Source organism: Phalacrocorax carbo, chromosome 2, assembly GCF_963921805.1.
Source record: "Phalacrocorax carbo chromosome 2, bPhaCar2.1, whole genome shotgun sequence".
Lineage (NCBI taxonomy): Eukaryota > Metazoa > Chordata > Aves > Suliformes > Phalacrocoracidae > Phalacrocorax > Phalacrocorax carbo.
The window spans coordinates 99703749-99727411 of NC_087514.1; the positions used below are offsets into that span (position 1 = coordinate 99703749).

The 23663-nt window shown below is 39.9% G+C and overlaps 1 protein-coding gene and 1 long non-coding RNA gene across 14 annotated transcripts in view; one reads left to right on the plus strand and one right to left on the minus strand.

The window, feature by feature from the left end:
* Positions 1-23663, minus strand: part of KIF13A (kinesin family member 13A) — a 128765-nt gene that overhangs the window by 82978 nt on the left and 22124 nt on the right. The gene's annotated exons all lie outside the window — the stretch shown is intronic.
* Positions 15491-20184, plus strand: LOC135311731 (uncharacterized). 2 transcript variants are annotated; one of them, XR_010371318.1, is made up of 4 exons: positions 15491-15828; positions 17793-17937; positions 18473-18667; positions 19683-20184. It is a non-coding gene; the product is annotated as an uncharacterized LOC135311731 (long non-coding RNA). The 2 variants fall into 2 exon arrangements; XR_010371317.1 differs by lacking the exon at positions 19683-20184 and having other exon boundaries at positions 18473-19390.

The following is a 23663-nucleotide window of genomic DNA, read 5'->3' on the forward strand; positions in this document are numbered from 1 at the left end:
AGGGAATTTCTGATAGACTGCTGTACAGGTTCAGCAGAAGCCCTAAACAGTTTAATTGGAGTAAACGCCAAAAGACATTTTATCAACTGTTTGAGGTCATTCTTATAAGCCCCAATTGGAAAAGGTACAGAACATCACTGAAGTACACAAATGGGTTGGCACATTTTTAAAAGTTATTTACTTAAGCAATAGAAGCCACTACCTTTTAGGAAGTTTCCTCTTACAGTCTTCTGATGCCCATTTTAAAAAAAGCGTAATAGTGACTTTTAAACCACTGGTGGACAGCAGAGCTTCCCAGATGGAAGCAAGATGTTCATCACTCATCTGGATTTCAAAGCACAAGGAGCTGCAGCTTCCTATTGTATGCCACATCCTACTGCTCCAAATTCTTTGCCTATTAAGACTAAACTAGCAACTCGTCACATGCCTGCCTTGTCGCATCTCTGCATACCCTGACAATACAGGAATGTTGTCAGGGTATGCAGAGATGCAACAAGGAAGGCCAAGGCCCACTTGGAATTAAATCTGGCAAAGCATGTCAAAGATAAGAAGGGCTTCTTTAAATACATCAGCAGTAAGAGGAAGACTGCGGATACAGTGGGCCCACTGCTGAATGAGGAAGGGGCCCTGGTAATGCAGGATGCAGAGACAGCGAAGTTACTGAATGCCTTCTTCGCCTTGGTCTTTACTGCTAAGGCTGGCCCTCAGGCATCTCAGCCCCGAAAGAGAGGGCAAATCTGGAGAAAGGAAGACTCAACATCAGTTGAGTCCTCAGAGGAGGATTGGGTCAGAGATCACCTATGCAAACTGGATCCTGGCAAATCCACGGGCCCTGATGGGATGCACCCATGAGTGCTGAGGGAGATGGCGGATGTTCTTGCTGAGCCACTCTCCATCATCTTTGAGAGGTCATGGAGGACAGGAGAGGTACCCAAGGACTGGAGGAAAGCAAATGTCACTCCATTCTTCAAAAAGGGCAAGAAGGAAGACCTGGGGAATTATAGGCCAGTCAGCCTCACCTCCATCCCTGGGAAGGTGATGGAGCAGTTCATTCTGGAGGTCATCTCCAGGCATGTAGAGGACAAGAAGGTTATCAGAAACAGTCAACATGGATTCACCAAGGGAAGATCATGTTTGACCAACCTGATAGCCTTCTATGATTGCAAGTCCTGCACTGGTCCTGCACCTGGGGAGAAACAACCCCATGCACCAGTACAGGTTGAGAGCTGACCTACTGGGAAGCAGTTCTGTTGAGAAGGACCTGGGAGTGCTGGACAGCAAGCTGACCCTGAGCCAGTAATGTATCCTTGCAGTCAAGAAGGCCAACTCTATCCTGGGGTGCAATAAAAGGTATGTGGCCAGCAGGTCGATGGAGGTTATTCTCCCCCTCTAATCTGCCCTAGTGAGGCCACATCGGGAGTACTGCGTCCAGTTTTGGGTCCCCTAGTTTAAGGACAGGACACTGCTTGAGCAAGTGCAGCGGAGAGCTCCCAAGATGATCAGTGGGATGGAGCATCTCCCTCATGAGGAAAGACTGAGAGACCTGAGTTTGTTTAGGCTGGAGAAGACTGAGGGGGGATTTCATAAATACCTATAAATATCTAAAGGGAGAGTGTCAGGAAGATGGGATTAGACTCTTTTCAATAGTGCCCAAGGACAGGACAAGGGGCAATGGGCACAAGTTGGAACACAGGAAGTTCTACCTAAACATGAAAAAAACTTTTCCTGTGAGGCTGCCAGAGCAGTGGCACAGGCTGCCCAGAGAGGCTGTGGAGTCTCCTTCCCTGGAGCCATTCAAAACCCACCTGGATGCGTTCCTGTGCCCCCTGCTCTAGGTGTGCCTCCTCAAGCAGGGGGGGTGGGCAAGATGATCTCCAGAGGTCCCTTCCAACCCCTACCAGTCTGTGATTCTGTGAACTCCATAAGTCACCTGCTAGCATCACTAGCAGCAACACAATCAAGGGCCTCTGGAATAAGTCAGCTATATTGGCTCACAGGATAGGGTTTTTTTAAGCTATTTGGAAATTCCAGCTAACCAACTCGCTGTAACCATTATCCTGGCAGTGATTCAGATACTTTCTTCAATCAAAAGACTCAGAGTAATAAATAAAGACCTGTTTACAGTTTATGACAAATCACATCTGTAGCAGCTTAAAGATCTGCTATAAAACCTGCATTATCCTCAATTTTTTTCACATAATTTTTTTGTTTTGCTTTGTTTTATTTTTTTAACATGTGCTTCATTATTTCTTTCCTTTCCCAGAAACCAGCAGCTTTTAGCTTCAAAAATAATTGGATTTGTCTCAATTTTTACCAAACACTGACTATACAAACATGGTAATTCAGTGTTAGAGCTGGAGATGAGGGGATCACAGACAGCAGTTCACAGAGGTACAACAGTTAGAATCTTCACTTCTCAGAATTTTTAATTCCATGTCTAATTATCCATTGTGTCAATGACAACAGGCAGGCATACCTTTTGAATGACAACAAAATATCCTCTAAAGGGGACAGCTAGCACACTTCAGGAAATTATCACAGTTACCTAACCTTGTAATGCCTCTGTACAACAGCAGATTTCAGTTTCACCTGACAAAGGGCATCTTCCATCTGCACACTCAGATGGAAGACTGACTTTTCTCACATGCCTAGAACTCAAAAACCAAAGGAAATACCACCAAGAGCCTGAAAAATATTCTCACAGGTCAGAGGAAAAGTATGAATTTCAGTGACCACAAAGCCCACTGAGCTTCTGAACTTCTTCCTGCCTTTGTCCTTAAAACATCATGACTTCAGTAGAATGATTTTCTAACTTTACTGAGCAGTATGTCCACTGAGGTCTACTCCTATAATCTACTTAGGCTTTATAATTCACAACAGTATTAAGCCTCTCCTGTCCTGCTTGGCTAACATACACCAAGATCACTGAGTACACAGCTATCTCAAATTTTTATCTAGATGGAGAAGGTCAATTTCTAGAAAGCTTTGTGCTAATGCAAACAACTTTTTTTTCCTGTTGTCTCTTGCTAAAACTAAAATCATAATGATTCTCGCATTTGTCAAGAGAATTAATTCACAAAATGTCAGTTCTAACATTCTACACTAGTACATGAATGAGAAGTCTTCCTGACTGGATCCACCCATTTTCCCTCTCTACCATCTACCCGCTGCCTTTGGCAGCACACGATGAGAGGAGTGCGCTTTGCTAGTAGTTTAACAACAACCAAAGATTATTGTTTCTTTAAAAAAAAAAAAATAAAATAAAAATTTCCTACGCTATTTCAAAGGAGTCTCCCTTTTCATACAAAGAGTTGATATAAACTGGCGTTACATATTCTGACTAGAAAACTAGTCCCATGCAATAGGAAGCAACAGAAGACTCTCTTGCACTATGAGCATACAAGTACACAATCCTGTCATCTTAAAGACTACACCTGTTTTTTGTCCCTTAGCGAGTGCTGTCAGCATTCCCAACCAAATGACACTTCCACCAGAAGGAAAAACATTTTGTACACCAGAAAACATTAAAGAATTATCTTTCTCCCCATTCCCAATATAATGGGGTTTCATCACCCCACCCGCCCCAAGTCAAGAATGTCACCTTCAGTAGGGACAAGGTATGCTTAAAAATGAGAACGTAGGTGTATAACCAGGTACTATGCATTGAATGAGATAGAAAAGCATGGCATCTTTGAAAAACAGGTCTTATATTCTTTGGAACAACACCCACAAAGCCTAATTAATCTCCAATTCAGCTGTACTAAGCTAAGTAGGTCACAATTGTACTATAATTATTTCACATTTTGGAAAGTATTTGGTGGATTCTCTTCCTTTCTCACAATTAGTTAATGAAGATAAAGCAATCATAACAAGCTATGTTAAGTATCCACACATAGTATCTGCAGGAGATGACGAATTAACCATGCGGCTTTACAGCTTGCTCTTCTAAGATGACTACACCAGAAATCATCATCTAAGACACCAAGTCTGAAATACCTCTTTGCTCTCATCACATGTGCAACCACAGCAAATTCATGGTACTCACTGTTTTCCCAAATATATAATTAAGTGTTTACATATAGTGGCTACATAGTTATCAATGTACTCCTCAGTATCACTGGCCAAAACAATTATTATAAGCAACTACCAATATACTAGAAAAGGGAGAGAAGATTTCAGGTTTTCATATGATTTGAAAAAACAGTCTTCCTTCTTTCCTCTGTAAGCATAAAGATCAGCAAATTGAAAAGATCATCCTGATAGATAAAAAGAATATTTTTACATTCACTTTTGAGCTCTCTTTAACAGCATTTGAAAGCCACAGCTTCCAAACTTTGGTTTCCACATATTCCTCACATGCAGTCTATTCTGTTGAGAATTCTGCAGTACCAGAAAATTAATGAGCTCTTCATATGTCTACAGTCTCTTCCCAGTTACATCAAGTCACAACAGGTTATCAAACTTGTTATGCTTTTATGCATATGCAAAGATATAGCTTTGTGCTCCTCCCGTCTTTGATTTCAGCATGATCTCTTCTCTTACCACTGCTCCAGCATCTCTAGAATTTGAAGACTAATATTTGTTTTGAACAGCTATAGTATTTTTCGAGTGTTCTTAAATTTTGTTTTGGTGTTGGATTTTTTGTTTTGGTTTGGTTTTTGTGTGTGTTTTGTTTTTTGTTTGTTTGTTTGTTTTGTGGTTTGTGTTTTTTGAATCAGGCTGAGACTATCAGCAGCAGTGTGTATTTTCCTGAAAGGCAGACTGCAAGGTAACAAACCAGTGGGATAGGGCCATCATAACGAGCACACCTTGCTTTACTCCGTCAAAGTAACAGCATTGTTTGTTTATCCATGTATATGTGGCTTTCAGAGCGGCTGCAGCAGAGACAGCAAACATTCAGCACTCCCAACTGTGAACAATGTTAATTATGTAGAAGCAAAGAGATGACGTTTCTCTTATCCTTCACAGTAAGATCACACAGTTCTAGGACCCTTCACTGTCTCATGGTTTGTCACTGCAGGCTGTTCCTCGCAGGCTTGATACCAAGCATCTTAAAAAGTATGCCTATATATTACTAACAGTCACAGCACTACCTAACAAAAGCACCTATCTAGAAAAAGATCGCAGTTTGCCACACTGTTTCAGATGATCATGTAATGCAAACTACTGGTAGTACACCATTTTCTCTACAAAGAGCACAGAAAACGGAGATTTATTTGCCCATTTCCCCCTTCCATTTTCTAAATCCAGAAGAAGATCAAAGGAAATGGCAGGGGCAATGCCCTGTAGGGGAACAGTGTCCTACCCTTTGTGCTCGGCTGGGGCACCTCCTGCAGAGCTCACTAATGAAGTCGGCATCACAATTCAATACTAGGATTCCTGAAAGAGTTACTTTACATACTGTATGAGCACATATACATACACAAATCTAGATAATTAGTTATTTCATATTCTTGCATAAGCTGGGCAGCACATGCCCTGTATCTGTTTAATCCTCCTACTGAGTAAAAGTCTATAGAACAGACAAACTAATCCTTTGAAGAACAGCAAGAGAAAAACATTTTAACACGTAAAGCAATCTGAGTAAGTGCCTGCATAAGGTAGATGATCATAATCAGAAACACCACCAGAAACAGATTCATATTGCAATAATACATGTCGCTCTCACACTTTATGGAAACTCAATATCAAGAAGCTGTACTACTCACTGCAAACCTACCACATGAAAAGACAGAAAAGTCAGATTCTGAAATCAGAATGACAAATACTGCAGTGCAAGTTAAACAAAATAGACATTATAGTAACAGAGTGACTTCCACAACACAAAAGAAACCTAGAAAATACCTGGATATTTCACCATAACAGGGTTCCATTCCAAGAACTTAAGTTCATGCACTACAGCAGTGATGAAATATCAAAAAAAAAAAAGGCACCACAGGTTATGAAACCAACACAAGGTCATTAAAATAAGTGAAAGGCATTATATTGCGACATTTACAAGATGGAAAACAAAGTGACAGACAACTGCCCTGGAATACCACTAGTCCCTAACTTACCTTCACTCCTAAGTTCTGACGATTTTTGCTGCCCAAGATATTATTATTCCAATGCCAGCAATTTGCTGACATGAAATTCAAGTGGTTCTAATCTTTACACAGAAACCTTGGTGTTCATGTAAAAACACTTTCTGCTGACAGTCTGAAAACGGGCTGTCACCTGTTCTACAGGCAACAGCATGCCACATTGCAAACAGCAATCGTCTTGAGAAAACAATCACCACCCATAAGCAGAAAGACTAATCACTTTGCTAGAAACTTCACTAAGAAAAATTCTGTTTACCCTCCCACATAAGATAAGCTTTTAAAAAATTATCTCATTTCAGTTAATTTGCTTAGTTTCACTGAAAAGGCAAAAACTGACTAAAACTGTCATTCTGCTCTGCAGTAAGAGCTCTAACTCAACCCTGACTGCCGAGACGCTGTCCAGAACCTACCACATTAAATAATTTGTGTTCTGCAAGTCTTTAATCATACTCATTCAAAGCTTATCCAAGACTAGTTATTGTAATAAAAACCTCCTATTCCTATCAGAAGTACAGCATAACCACAATCACTAGTATATTAACATTTTTCTTATTAACATCTAAATAGCCTCATAACAAAATGGCAATGCAATTCTACCTAATGATTCCTATTACTTCACCAAGTAGTCCTGACCCTTTTAAAACTGCTTCTTTTCCCCTCCTTTTCAGAAAAACTGAACATGGAAGAATCTAAACAAGGAGATTTTTACTAACTGATCAGGTTCAGAGGGATGAGGAAAAGATGGAGGGGGAAAAAGAATATGATCTCAGAACCCAAGATCTGTTAGCTCAGAAGACTAGTCTGAATGACTCAGAATGACTCTTAGCCTGAATGCAATGAAAACACCGTCACAGCAAACATAGTGTATTTCTGGTAAGTACGTGGAAACATATGCTAGCAGTGTTAATAAAATTACCATGGCACTTATTAGGCACCCATTCACCCATTATTCGTAGTCTGTTGTATTTATTACTAGTGCTTTCGAGGAGAAAAACACCCCAAGCACTAACTGGCCTTTCAACTCTGTGCACAAATTCTACTGCAACTCTCACACCCAACGAACGAGTCACTTGGGTTAGCTACTCCCGGCTATTTACAACATCAATGGAAAAACACTGCCTTTCAACGCTACCGCTCCTTAGAAATTTCTTCAGAAACACTGCCTGTAAGAACTATCAGCACACTAGGCTGCACTGAAGATACACCCCCTTCTGCAGGCAGTGCTCAAAGCTATCCTAAAAATACACTCCTATTTATCACTACATACAGTATTTATTGCAAGAGATCACTTTCAGAGGCATGTGAAGGAAATTTGGTAAGCAATCCAGCATTTCATCAATTAAATTCCACTTTGTTAGTTTGCCTGTTCAAAACTCAAGCATTACAATTCGCTACAAAGAGATGAACAGCGATTCACAGCTTCGTTGATGAGGATCTAGATAGAAGATCTCTAGTCAGTGGAAAAATTATGTACTGGGAAGAACTAAACTGTAGGTGTTAACTGAGTAACTGGATCTGAACGTTGGTTGTTACACCTTACTTTCCTCAGTAAATGGAAGAAAAAAAAAAATTACTCTTTTTACTGGGAGGTAAGCATATTCTTTCTTATTCAGTCAGGACAAGGATATAGTTGAGAGGTTTCTGAAGATATGCATGCAACAGTCCTGACCATGTGTTCAGGCTGGACAACAGACAAGAACCCCCAAGTCTCATTGTCACAGTTCTTTATCATGAGGAGGAAAATTATCATTCGAATTTCATCTACTTTGTGTTACTAATGAGATTTCAAGAGAGGTGCTAATTGGGCATGGCACTTCATCCTTTCCCACAGCTTGGTATAGGTATCTTAGCATTCTTTAAATATAACTATAGTATGAAAAAGTTGTCTGCGACTAAGCCAAATTCACAAATTACTATTTTTGTTGCATTTTGTTGTGTTTTTAGTGTAATAAGCATTAAATTACTTTTCATTAATTTGTATTTGAAATTAAAACTTTCCCCAGGTTTGATGACAATACACATTAGCATAGCAATTTCCATCACTTCACTAAAAAGATTTTGCAGAAGAAAGTCTGTCAGCTGCCTGCAACACCAGCTGTTTTGGTGACTTTTGAGATTACATTATTTGCTTTAACACACAGTGTTAACAACTGCTACCATTTGCCAGAAAGTAGACACTATGCAGAGAAGGATGATCATGATCCATGGGATAAAAAAGGTTTATTGTGTGGAACAATATACCGAGAACGTAAACTCAAATCAACTCTACATAAATAGACAAAGGGAAAAAGGTCTCCTGAGTACTTGCAGGACCAACACCTAAAAGTACTGAGGAGACTTTATTCTCGTCTAGTACTTGTACATGAGAGATCTCTAGAGATCTCTTCACTCATCTCTACAAAGCTTAGGCAGCATTCTAGTTAGCTCTAGTAACCTAGCGTGCCATGAACCACAACAGTTACCCAAAGGCTAGAAAAATTCTTCACAGTGTGCTCTCCAAGTTTATCAGTTAACAAAAAGAAAACAACTGCCGAAGCAGCTAAACAATCTTCACAAAAAGAAGACACCAAGCACTAAGGTACTACTGAACCTAGCAGGGGAAGGCACAACCTGAACTCATTTCTAGGATCTCAGAATAGACAATTTCCAGCAGAGAAGGGTGGCAACTGCAATGGCACTCTCAGATATTTTCCCCCCTTCTTAAATATGTTATCACAGAGGTGCTACCACTGTTGCTGATGGGCTCAGCCTTGGCCAGCAGCGGGTCCCGTCTTGGAGACAGCTGGCATTGGCTCTGTTGGACCCAGGGGAAGCTTCTAGCAGCTTCTCACAGAAGCCACAGCTGTAACCCTGCCACTACCAAAACCCTGCCATGCAAACCCCATACAACAGTGCTTATGTACAACAAAATAGGAAACATGTAGACCTATAGCAACAATGAGTCTAACATCTTTGCAGGGCTAAAAACAAAAAAACAAGGATCATCTTATGACTGGAACATATGACCTTAACAGATCACAGATTAAAAGACCCTAATGATATTTGAATCCTGTATTAAGCAAATGCTTTCTCTAGATCTAACTGAATCCTAAGTGGTTGAACTCATGTTGTTAAGGAAGCTTGGATTTATGTGCTGGAGAATAACAGAATCAGGAAAAATTTTTGAAAGTTAAAAATTACCGACTGAAGCTTTTTTCACTGAGGAAAGGCCGAGCAAGGCAAGACTGTTCAGCCTGGAGAAAAGAAGGCTCAGGGGAATCTCTTCAATGTATATAAATACAACAGAGCCAGGCTCTTTCCAGTTGTGCCTGGTGACAGGACCAGAGGCAATGAGCACAAACTGAAACACAGCGGGTTCCCTCTGAACACGAGGGAACACTTTTTCACTGTGAGGGTGACCAAGCACTGGCACAGGTTGCCCAGGGAGGTGGTAGAGTCTCTCCCCTCGGAGGTACTCAAAAGCTGTCTGGACACAGTCCTGGGCAACGGGCTGTAGGTGGCCCCACCTGAACAGAGGGGTTGGATCAGGTAACCTCCAGAGGCCCCTGCCAACTTCAGCCCTTCTGTGAAAAATGCTACAATAAATTTTTTAAAGGTATTGTGGCACAGAGTAGTAGCATGAACATCAGTATAAGAGATTATCTGCAAGGTTTTAGATTCAGGAATTTCTAACCGTTACTTTCATCCCACACTTGTGTCAACTAAAAAACCCTCAGTAAAAACCACCTCTAAAAATCCTTAGATGATGTGCTCTCCACAGCAACCCATGTATTTCAGTTTCATGGAAGGAAATTTTCAACATGAAATAAGAAATTCGTGGCACCCCAGCAACCTTCAGTGGGGTTTCACTCCTGAATTTTAAGCCTGAAATTTCTTCACATCTCCAAAAAGGTACAGCCAGTCTGCTGTGAAGGATATTCTTTCATTGTGCCCATCAAGTAATGTTATCAGGCAAGGACTGGCATCCAGGTTTCACCTATTGATTTTCAGTGGACAAACTTGGACAGTACTACTTTATCATCACAGTAGCAATTTTTACTTTGCTCTGGCAGATAAAGGGGGTTTAATTCAATCTCTATTTTCTTTCGTTCTAAGCAGATGGTCACAGTCGTTACTAAAAAAGTGACAGTTCTGTACAGCTCCAGTGCAAATGGAACACTTGAAGATAAAACTCTGAAATAAAACTCGGTAAGAGCCAGAAGACATAAGGTACGAACTGAAATAACTCTTCACAAAAAGTTTGCATGTGCAAGTCAGAAATATCATAAATGGATAAAACAGAGAAAGTTGATTTACTGCTGACTTTACATAGAGACTCGGTTTATCAAGTTACGGGAAGACAGATACAGCTTTGAAGTGCCTCAGTGGAGAATGAGTTCACAGCTTAATGGAAGCGATTGTAGTGTATCATTCAAAATCAGAAAAGGAACGTCATTTATAGTTTTGTTTTGTTACAATAGACTTCATTTTTTACAATACACACCAAACAGTTGGCCTCTGTCCCATAAAAATTGCAATTTTTTTAAAAACAAACAGCAATGCTACAGCGTAAGTCAAAAGTAAAATTCCAAGCAGTTCTCAATATAAGAAAGGCTGATTTCAAAGAGCAAACATGGACACATGAATCACAGGATCACAAACACAGCTAGAATGGAGTCTTAGTGAGCATTACAAGCTAGCATAAGAGAAACAGAAGTCATCTCAGACTCTTTAGACATTGATGGTTCTTAAGAAACTCTAGAAAAAGGTCACAATATTATGGTGCACAAGCCATTAATGTGATCAAAGAATTACTGAAGAACTTAAATGGATTTTCAGTATTTCCCGAAAAGACAGAAACAAAAGATGAGTTATGTCTATTCTTCCAGCTAAAAAGTGAGATCACATCTGCCAATACGAGTTAACTGGCTGAATAAAGCAATAAAGCAATAAAACATAGAGCAAGGATCTCCAGGTCGTACAGTCTACAGCTGTCACAGGCAACAATGCCATAAAGTCTTCTGAGATGGAGTCTGAACAATTCAAAGTCAGTTATGTTGTCCTACCTCATGGAAGGCTATTAACTCTCCTGCTGTCCAGAAAGCTTTCCCAATTTGTGCCATTGAAGAAATTTAATTTCATTTATTTGTTATTCTTGTAACAACATTGTCCTGTAAATTAACACTTCAATCTAAGACAGCTTTCTACATATACTCTCATGTGTTACACTTCCCTCCTAGTTCTAAGTACACTTTTACAGAGGTTCTGCAGTCCTCTAGCCTTCCTAACTTCAATCCAGTTTGAATTTGTATTTCTTAAAACATAGTGAATCTGAAATGTAGAAAATATTCCAAAATATGTTCTACCCAGCATCTTTTAGAATCTCATAGTTCCTATGTTGTATTTATACTGCATTACTTATGAAGTAACATTTACATTTGAACAGTTTGGGAAATATGAACATTCTTAGAAACAAAAATATTTTTGCCTAGAAAGCAGAACTCTCTTTAGCCTTTGCTATATTCCAGTACTCTTGAGGAACCATTGCCTAGGTCTTTTGTGGATTGCAAAGGGAAGAATTACAACAAATTTCAGTTTGCACTGAAGATCAGAAAGACAGAAGGTGGCAAGAACCACAGAAATCACTTAATTTTTGAAAGTTGAAGAACTACTTTAGCTGGGCTAGCAAATTCTTTCCCAGAACATCTCAGAAACAGAGAGAGGGAAACTCTGAAAGCAGAGATTTTATCTTTAATTAGGCTGCAGGTAATTTTTATCTCTGCGGGGGATGGGGGAGGAGGAAAAACAGGTAGGGTTTCAAGTGTGTCTGCTCTGTTTTAGGTCTGAGGCAGAATGAGTAAGCTTCAGACAAACACGTATTGGCAACAGTTGCCCTAAGAATACGTCAACTGTAATTGTTCAAGAGGCAAAACCAGTTTAAGAAGTTTCTGCTCTTCTCTGTCCTCTTGTTCCCAGCTCCATGCCACAGTTTGTCACATTTGGTTGTGCCTCTGCCAGATAAATGCAGGGCAAGGAGGGGGTCAGAGTGTCAGGGGGAGAGTTAGTTTGCTTTGTCATTCTTTATTTTTAAAATTATCTTCACCAATTTAGTTTACAGAACTAGAAACCAGCTGTACCAATGCAGGGAATGTGCACAGTAAACATCAACATCCAATTGGGAACACGAACCTGGGGAGAGGGAGGTGAAGTTGTACTGACAGGTAGGCCACTGGCATATCACGAACGGAGCAGATCCTGCCTCTGACAGTTATCAGACCCTTTAAACAAGCCACCTAATGAATGCAACAGAAAACTCTGCAGCCGCCTAGCACAGATGCGGGGCTCTCACCAGCCACGGGCAGTGAGAAACTTCAGACAGAATTAACTGGTGTGTTTCAGCTTAATAGCCTTTGATGATTTTTCTTCCATATTGATTCACCTAACTAATTTTTCATCACATCGGCTTTTAAAAGTGACACCATCCTGTGACAAAGTCTGCAATTTAATTATGGGTATATCTTCGTATTTGTTCTGAACCCATGTCCTGATAATTCAAGGTAAAGTCCCACAGTTCCTGTGGGATAATCATTCCTTCTGCTGTTCACAGATGTACAGATCTCTAACCATAACCCTTTCACCTCCCCAGCTGTTGTCTTCTAGACCAAAGACTTCTCACTTACTTATTGGTTCCTCATGTAAAAGGTCGTCTGTAAGAAGATCTGCACCCTTACTGCCATTCTCTACGTATTCCTTCTATTTCTTTAGACTGGATATAAGGAAAATTTTTTTTTACTATGGGGGTGGTGAAACCCTGGCACAGGCTGCCCAGAGAGGTGGTAGATGCCCCATCCCTAGAAACATTCAAGGTCAGGTTGGACGGGGCTCTGAGCAACCTGATCTAGCTGGAGATGTCCCTGCTCACTGCAGGGGGGTTGGACTAGGTGACCTCCAAAGGTCCCTTCCAACTTAAACCATTCTATGATTCCTAGTTCCACCAGACCTTTTTGAGACAAGGGGGCCAGAATCAAACACAGTAGTCAAGATCACTCTGCAGCAACACAGACACAACTCGCTCCCTGCTTTCCCAGCATGCTTCCCCACTAGGTCGTAACCGTTCCTTCCTGTTTTTCACCCATTTGCTGAACACCAAGCTGATGTTTCCCTTGAACAAGTGTTAACTCCAAGATAATTCTCCTGAGAACAGGGAGTCCAGAAACCACTGCTGAGTATGCAATGTCAGAAAGGCTTTGCATTTATCACCAGCCAGCCACAACTCACCTGAAGGTCCTCCCACAACTTTCTGTGGCTGGCACGCTAACAGCAGCAGCACAGTGTTGACAATATATTCTGTCATACCAGTATTCACCCCTTTTGCAGTGCATTTGCAAAAGAAGAAATACCAGACCAAGCAGAGATCTCTTCAGTACTCCACGTAAGATGTGCAGGGGTGGGGAGAAGACTTTAACTGGACACAAGGCTTATCCCTACTGAGTCTGTGATTTTTATTAGCCAAGAGAAATCAAAAGTCACAGTCTGTGGGTTGTGACCGGCTTTTTGTCCTCCAAAACACTTGAAGCACAAACATTAGCGCCTCATTAGCTTAAAATAACCCATTGGAACCTGTAAAATTATTCTGAGTCTTGAATCTCCCAGAAGGCTTTTTACAAGGAAGCTGAGGAAACTTGCAGAATATATCCCTTCCAAAGGGAACAAAGAATTATGTGAAAGACCTTAGCTAAACTATCCCCCCAATACCACCTACACAGGAATTGCTGATAAGCATTGTAGAAAATAATTAAGTCTGACTCTTAAAAACACTATCAATACTTTTGCTAGGCACTAATTTTTAAACTAAATAAACAGTGTTGATAAGTTAACTGCAGAACCTCCCGATCAGCTTTCTCCAATTATCTGAAATGATGATGCCATTACTAACACACCTGTTACCATTGTTTCAGAAGAAAGAGTTGCAATTTGAAAAAAGGTGATACAAAAGTCCAAAACCAAAATGACAGTACTGAGTTGTGAAATACCGCAAAAATATCCTTCTACCTCAACACCTGCCTGCACAATAAAATCTAAAGCTTGGGACATGAAGCAATATTCAGTAATTCAGTAGCTGTTCAGGGTTTTTTTTCTTTTTTATCCTTTTTTTTTTTAAAAAATAGGTTGCAAACAGATTTGTAGCATCATCCAATTCGAAAGCTGCATCCAAGGAATAATACACCAGGAAAAAAGCAAGGCTAGAGACAGTATTTTTGTTTCATAATCTAAAGGACTAAAAATATTTGCTTTATTCTCAGTTGTCTTCTCAATAGGTTGGAATGGAAAATTTTACAGACATCTTTTCTATCTCTCACATTCAAAATACTAAGGATCAAATTAAATACAACACACAAAAGCTGCCTTCAAATAAAGACACAGCTTTCCATCTACATTACTATACTATACACCAAGCGGCTACATTCTGGGATTGCTATTCTGTTTCTACATAGCACACCTTGCGCCACCTCCCACAGAAATGCATGTTCTCTGCATGTCTTACTGAAGACACCTCTACCTACTCCTCTGTGCAACATCTATAGCTGACTAGTCAACAGAAAAGCAGAAAGGCAATTATTTCATATATAATGTGTTCTTCCTAATCTAAACCCCATCTTTTTAGGCAATGCAATCTGCCCCAACAGATACAACCAGAAGTCAAAAGCTCAGTATAACATTTCCTTTAGTTATACATCAGCTGTGTAAAATTACTGTCAAGCTAAGCCAAAAATAAGTTAACTGCACAAAATAAAGATACATAAAAATGGTAACCTTTTAACAGAAACCTAGTTTTTCCAAATGGAACTTTAGACTATTCTGTATCAAGATATTTGGAATAAGTACTTTAGTTACTATGAGAACAGTAACTCTTGACTCTTGGGCAGTTACAAACAGAGGTAATTTTGTAAAGCATTGCAGGAGTTTTATTAATCCTCTCTCATTCAAAAAATTATCTGGAAGATAACATTACATTTATCAAAGCAAATGCAACCCCAACTTGTCAAACTGAAAAATCATCAGTACCAACCTGTCTCCTTTAGGATGAGGAAGGGAGGGAAGGGGACGGGAACCTCCTTTGTACACGGAAAAGTCTCATCAAATCCTCTCCTGCCTGTTTTGTTACTGGGGATCCCACGCTTGAATCCCCTTCTAAAATGAATTCATCCTTTATTTCAAGCATAATGGATAAATTCTTCAACCTTTCGGGCAAGGTGAGGGGATAACAGGGAGACAAGTAGAAGAGAAAGATTCTTTTTTCCTTATAGAAGAAAATGACAGTCAGTGGTCATTTCTCCACGTACCACAGTGGTAGCCAGCAGAAGTGATCAGCGCTCATTATCTCCAGCTTTCACCACACAGGATTTAGTTGGAGCAGCGTGCACACTGGAGAGCAAAGGTCCCCACAGATGCAGCTGAAAGTACAAAGGGCCACAGATGCATCAACAGCCCCTCAGCTGAAATCTCGACACAAGACCCCACAGTGACAGCACTGTGGACTCCACACAAGCATATCTACCACCTTTTCTATCCCCCAGGTGTGCTACTTCAGAGGGCTACCTTCCTCTTTGTCAACAGCAGAGACATGCAAAAAGCAAACATAATATATTCTCTTCAAAGCCTGCATTGACAAGCAATGCCGTCACAGCGGTGGGCTGCTGAGCAAACAGGAATGGAGCACCAAGATGCTGCTCTGCGCATCTGTACCTGGGAGAAACCTTCAAAGGTAAGTGTAAATGCCTGTGCTTAATTATGAAAAAAATCTCTTTTTTCAAGTATCATGTTAGCTGTTGTCCTAAGACAATGTGTTCAGCGTTGCAACAATACACTGCTCAGAGTATCATGGGTGAGATTCTACTCATAACAGGCAGGAAAATACATCTTCTGAGCGACTGAGAATTTAGAAAGAATATTATTACTAAATGTGCTTGTTTGTTTTGGTTTTTTTTTTTAATTCATGTGAACTCCTGAAGCTGCTTTTGGAGCTTTATAAAGACAATTAGAAGACACAATAGGAGATGCCAGAAAAAACTACAACTGCTCCTTCACAGTGTTTCTTACCGAGATTAACCTGGCAATAAAGACAAATTCTTTAAAACAGAAACAAGTGCTCAAGATCCAAAAGCTCATCACCAGGATTTCTCAAAATTTACACTAAACTTAAGAAGGACCACGTTCATTTGCTTGCAAAGCCCAGGTTTAAATGCACAAAAGTACTCTTTGCTATACACATACATAGCTGCTTCTTCACCCCTTGGTGGGTTGTAAATTAAGCTGGTGAAATTATATTAGAGAATAAAACTGAATATTAGTAAACATAGAAGATACAAAATTCAGGCCTAAACACAAGAGAAACACAAGGAACCTTTACCTCACTTAACCAAAGATTATTATCCTGAAGTGAAAAGCAAGCAATTAAAACTATTTTAGAAAGGAGGGCAAGAAAACAACAGGATAGGTAGAAGAGATGCAGAAAAATTCCATTGAACAGATGACAAAAAAAAAGGTTTTTAACTTTTTGCTTTGACATATGTTTTTACAACTACACATAAGTGGTCTCTTTTTGTTTTTTTGGTGTTTTTCTTTGTTTGTTTTTTAAATCACTGTGCTAAAGAACTGGATGGAACCTAAGGTAATAGAACTAAAGAACATTTTGAAACAAAATGTTGGGATATTGCCAACATCAATTTTGGCCTGTATTTTCAAGAGGGTCTTGCTAACTGAGCTCCAAACCATTTGTGCCTTGGATATTTTGAACTCCACTGTACCAGAGTGACCTCACATACAAACTGCAACACTTACGTTTCAGCTTTCTGTCTATTCTTTCATCATTTTTCCATGGATACTTTTCAGATCCTGTTTTAACTTCCATGTGTTTCAGTATTTGTTGTAGCAACGTGATAATGAAATATACAAGTCATTACAATCACATAGTTCTTTCACAAATATGAAGACAGCATTTATTCCACTTGCAGAGGAGGTACATCCTCAATCTCTAAGCCAAGCTTTATGTTAGGCACTAGGTACATGGCTTGGAAATAGAACTGTATAATGGAAATACTGAGAAGCTCTTTGCCATAGCACTGCTGGCAATATAATTACACAACATTACAAACAATATCATCATGTGAGCATTCCAGGCCAGCCTATAAATAGCAATTCAGAAAGAACTGGCCTCTCACAACCACAGTGCCTCAGTACAATGCGCATCTGCTAAAAATATCAACTTAAATATGTTCAGTAACAGTATACAATGAAAATAGGTCTATCTGAATTTTGTGAATTAAATAGCTCATTTATTAAACCGATGATAATTCACAGGACTACTGTGATGGACTTTTGATTGAACACATGTACACTTTGCATGTGAGTGTTACCAGTACTTGATTTAACCAGGAATATGCATATTCACAATACTTTCCTTGATAATGAAGTCCTACTTTGGAGCTTCTTCAGAAACAGCATGACTAAGTAATTGCCTTCATATTGTGATCAGAATTTTGATTTAAAAAACTAACTCTAGGATGCCAGCAACAAAAGCAATAGGACACCTGATATTATACAAAGATTCTTAGAGTTAAGGTGCTGACCTACATCTACTTGCATAGATTATAAAAGCATACATTCAGAGAAAATTATTGCTTTGTAAAAGAATATAAGCTGTTTTGGTACTGTTAATTATTTTTCCAGAAAGAACAACTGATCAACAGATTCATCTTAATGGTTACACCATGTAATTATACAATGAAGGGAGTGGACACATTCCTCAGGTAGCAGATCAGTAGCACACAAGGTTTCAGAAACAATCAGAACTTCCTGAGAGATAATGGAAAAGGTAATTAATATATTACTCAGGGTAAGCTTACTCATTTTGCTTTGCCAAAAAAAGAAGGCATTAGACACTGTCAGGGAAGAAAATGACAATTTACTTGAAAGTATTAATGACTTCAAAGTTTATCAATGGCTGCAAATGTCCATCTTAGCAATTCATATGGATACAGCCAAGGGAAAAACCACTCATGTCTCTGCAGCATGCCTCACCCCACTTTCTATATTTCAGCCACTTCTGTTACACTATCCCACAGGTCAACTACTTAGTTCACTGTAACGAATCAGTAACAATAAAAAAGTCAAATGAAAAAGGGGGGGGGGGGGGGGGGAAGGATGGATTTAAACATGTGTCCCAAACTCATTATCTTAATTTGTGGTGGCACCTATCAAGCTGCTCCTGGGAGCAACGTGGCTGAAATCAGTCCTCCTCGCATGCACGCCCCTCAGCTTTGTCATTATCATTAAAGTCTTAACGGAAATGTATATACCAAGCCTTTTTAAACTTCTGCAGACATATTTCCTTTTCCACCTTCCCACAGAAGCGGGAGTAGCAAGGAGTGCTCCGACTGACGACACAGATGAATGCACATCCCTCAGCGAGCAGCAGGCAGCCCCCTTTATTGTAAGGCCCAGAACAAGGACCGGCTGCCACAGCTCAGAAACTAGTTCTGAAGAGATTTCCCAGCAAAGCACCAGCACGTTACCAGCAGCAGACTGCACTACCACAGAAACCAGTGAGTAACCCAGGCCCGCAGCTGAGGACCAGTGAGACCGTCAGGGTTGATTCACTGGATGTCCAACCAGCACTGCACAGGCATCGTTGTGCCAGGGAGTGGTGGCACTGCTACAGAGCTGCTGATCTCCTCGCATTCTCCTCCCTCTCACCCCGAAGCAAGAATCACTGATCTGACTCCCAACCATTATACTTTTCTGAATGCAAGCTGTACAGGTAGAAGAGTTTGCTGTTTAGAAAAATAGAGACTGGGTAACCTTCAGCAAGCAGTCTCTAGAGAGTTAAGGAGAGAAAAAGACGGGGCAGGACTGGAAAACCATAACTCTGTATTCCACTTTTGTAGACATTAATAAGTTTTATTTGTTTACCATACAGCATTAAAAGATTTTAAACTTACCAGACAAGCTATTAAGCGTGAACTGAGAAGAAAAAAAACCACCCAAACCCCATAAGTAACCACAAAATACATAGAAATCCCTTTAGATCAGCAACGATGCTGAGCCAGTACCAAATAATTTTGCAGCATCCTGGCAGATTTTTATAATCTGTTTTGCTGCAGTTACAGACCTGCTTCAGAAACTCAAATATTACAGAGATATTAGAGATAAATAGAAAATAATCCAGATATAATTGGAAACTAAAGCATTCTCAGTGTTTAAGACAACTAAGTGTCTGTGAGGGACAAAGATAAGTGTAAATACTGATTGCATCTTTTTTTACAGATCCATGCACAGCTTTTAACAGAGTCTAAAACAGCTATCCTTGTAACTACATCAGTCAGTTAGACTCTATTTAAAGGGAATAAATAATAGCAATTTCAAATTATAGATTTTATTCCTGACTAGCAGGACCCATCTGTGTTCTGTTGCCAAAAAATGCTCTGAAATACAGAGAATGTATGTGAGACAGTTTCAGTTTCCAAGTTGCATGTTGAAACAGGAATGTGCTCTTTTGTTCTATTTTTTCCCCTCATTTAATCATAATGAAGTCACTTGTGACATTACATCGGTTTCCAGAGCAACAGTCCAGTCAGATGTGATGAACAGAAGATAAGGGCGTGCACAGGAGAGCTCTGTAACCCACCGGTGATCTTGATGGGAAATTCAGCATAAACCTGCCTAGAAGCAACTGGATCTCTCCTCTTGTATATGCAAGGATAGAGAGTTCCATATAATGGGATCAGACTTTAGATCAACATTAAAGAAATACAAGGTAAGAGAATGTTTTTTCCCCCCAAAATACCTAAAAAGGTGGTGTAAATCATCTGGTCTGTTCCACAGGGAAAATTCATAATGTATCAAAACAAATCAGAAAAAGCTACGGTAACACAGCACTTACAGTCACAGTAACATGAATGATAATCCAGTGGCTGGCTAGACTCACCATCCTTCAGTATTTGGCTACCAGATTTCCCAAGAACATAAAGACATAATACTTCATTAATCCAGAGCAGAAACGGTAAGGTCTAACTAATAACCCTAGACCAATTCAGGTGTACATACAAACCAGACACTGTCAGAAATATGAGAAAGAGGATTGTGTCTTGAAAGGCAGGAACTTAAGCATGAGAAACACAGCCTGAATTCATCCAGAGATATACTTAGTCCCATATCTATAGACAAATCACCTTCAGGGGTTTCACGAGGTGTCTGCAATCTTTCAAAAACAGAGGGTTTGAAATACCATGGGTTAACCGACTCATGTGCCTGTGTCCTGGGGCATGCTACATATATTTATACACTATATATTAATGATTAACCCACAGCACAAACAACATGAGGACTGCACAATCAGAATCATTTAAATATGTGAGGCACAAGATGGGATCTTTTTCTTTCCTATGTTGTAGTAATACCTCGTAGGTGATTAATATTTTTCCAAAATATTTTCCTCCAAAAAACAGTGACAGTAATATGCTGTAATAATCTCCATCAAAGCACGCACCCTCCTCCTGAAGGAACACCCGAAACATGCATTTGAAGGAACCATTATCAGCAAAAGCAATTGTTTCCTTATTGGCACAGTCTAACTATTGGCACGAAAGCTAACCAGGAATCCTGCTTCAAAAGCAAACCGGTCCTTGAACAATCCTCCAGACCTTTTGTTCCAATGAGAGCTTCATACTTCAGCTCAAACACAACACTGAATTATGTTAAAAGGGAAGCTCTGTGGAAATGGAGCAAAACTGTGAAGAAGAAAAAAAAAGTCCTGATTAAGACCTGTATAAACAAGTGATGCAACTCAAGTTTATTTACTACACTAATCAAAGACCAGAAAAAAAAAATCATTAGTTTCTCTGTTTAAAAGGTAGAGAAACAAACAACAGATAACTTCAAGAAAATATCTAAGTTCTGAATAGTACAATGAGCATGGACACACAGCATTATTTCTGCTTCTAATGGTACTTTTATCCTATTGTGCAGTCTTCCAACGTAGACAGACGCCTATCTTCAAAATCACAGGACTGCAAAAAGGCATGAAATTTCATGTGACTTATCAGGTCACAAACCAGCATAAGCTTTAAATTAAAGTCATATTTTATCAATTTAATGTTTTGGGATAACTACAATAGGACAATGACAGCACCCTTGGTAAACTTGGTATCTTGGTCACTAATTTTCCAAAGGAGGAATAAAATCCATCCAATGCTAGTCCTAGAGAGTAGTTTAGTATATCTAAAGTAAACCTATTGTTACTGCAATGTGAACAGCTAGCTCCTAGTTAAGCTTTCAGACGGGCATATAAGCAAATGACTGCAAGATCAATTTTGGAAATCAAGTTTTAATTTTGGATGGCAGTAGTAGGGAAAAGAATAAAGGAAGATCTGGGCAAAGTAGTAGTTTCCAACTAACCAAGCAGCTTAAGAGTAGATTTTTTTACAAACCTAAAATATCTCTAAGCTTGTTTTCAAAAAAATTAATTATATGGCCCACATTTGAAGAGTTGCCTCAAAACAGTTTTTCTTAGAGGTCTCCTCATCACCCAATAGCAACTCTCTTCCAGAAACACAACTCACACATGAAGAAAAAGTTTAAAAAAAGAAAAAAAAATCACAAAAGAAGAAACAAGTATACTCTGTACACTGACTATTCTTTAGCACTCTACAAGTTCCCATTCTACTTTCATGGTCAGATCTGAGCTGACCCCAGGAAGCCACAGTGAAATACACCCCAGCCTTCCCTGAATGAAAGATTATTTTTCTCACACACCTCACCTTGGTACCAAAACCTGGTGTAGCCTGGAATATAGAATAGAATCACAGAATCACAGAATTATTAAGGTTGGAAAAGATCTGTAGCATCATCAAGTCAACCATCAAGTCAACCATCAACCCAACACCCCCATGCTCCCTCAACCATGCCCTCAAGGGCCACGCCTACATGTTTTTTGAACACATCCTGGGACAGTGACTCTACCACTTCTCTGGGCAGCCTGTTCATTCCAGTGCCACATAAAACCAAAGTTAGAATTTAATCCCCTCATACTAACTCTCCTCCAGAAGGGAGGCACAACATGGCAACATTAGACAGAGCCTCGAGTGTCCCTGTCACCCAGCAGCAGCAGACATACCGGTACACAACCTACCTTCTCTCCTCCATTGCCAACAGCAACACTAGATTAACACTGGGGGAATTGCTAAGAATTCTCAAACACCTCAACCTTAGAAACATTATTCCAAGATGTCACCTGAGTCATTAACACCTTATGTGAACAACTGTAATTCAAAGCTGTACCAAATCCATATGCTTACTCCCTTTTACCTGCAGGGTTACACAAGGTGCTAGAGCTTCTGAGTGCTGCTCTACAGCAAGGGAAGGCTCAGTGACTGTTCGGCAGGGAATGATGAAAAAGCCCATCTTTGCTCTCCAAGTCTTGCTCAATTGTTTCCTTTACCCACATCCTGCAAAGAGTTCCACAGCCAAAGCAATTATTTAATGGTTTCTTCTCCTCCGTGCTGTAACTGAAAAAAAATAATTAAGACTGGAAGTTTGGGGGTTTTTTTAATGAGTTACTACTGCTCCTATACTAGCCACTTTTGTGTATCTTTATCATTCACTTCATTACTCACTTTTCAAAGATAACAGAAAAGAATCTTTTCTGCACAACTGTCTGTCCTGGTTTCAGCTGGGGTACAGTTAAATTTCTTCATAGTAGCTAGTATGAGACTATGTTTTAGAGTTTTGCTGGAAACAGCGGTGATAATGTGGAGATGTTTTAGCTGTTGCTAAGTAGCGCTTACACTGGTCAAGGACTTTTTCAGCTCCCCAAGCTCTACCGGGTGCACAAGAAGCTGGGAGGGGACACAGCCAGGACAGTTGACCCAAACTGACCAAGGGGATATTCCATACCATATGACATCATGCTCAGTATATAAAGCTGGGGGAAGAAGGAGGAAGGGGGGCACGTTTGGAGTGATGGCGTTTGTCTTCCCAAGTAACCATTACGCGTGATGGAGCCCTGCTTTCCTGGAGACGGCTGAACACCTGCCTGCCCATGGGAAGGAGTGAATGAATTCCTTGTTTTGCTTTGTTTCCGTGTGCAGCTTTTACTTTACCTATTAAACTGTCTTTATCTCAAACCATGAGTTGCCTCGCTTTTACTCTTCTGATTCTCTCCCCGTCCCACCAGGGGGGAGTGAGCGAGCGGCTGCGTGGTGCTCGGTTGCTGGCTGGGGCTAAACCATGACACTGTCTCACCACCAAGTACAGAAAGTTATTCGAATTAATGGTATTATCTGTGGATCTGAAACACTGCTGAACAAAAATACTAAGGTGCTAAATAGGTCAAAAATATAAAATATAGAATACTAAACCCTGAAACTTAGAGCATAAAGCATGACTTAAAACGCCTACTTTCCCATGTATTAGAGGGGAAGAAAAAAAGAAATGGAATAAACTTTAAAAAAAAAAAACCAAAACACACAAGCAGATGCATTTTTTCAGAGAACACATTTCAAATGTTTTTGCATTCAGGGAAAGCCAAAACAGGCAAGTTAC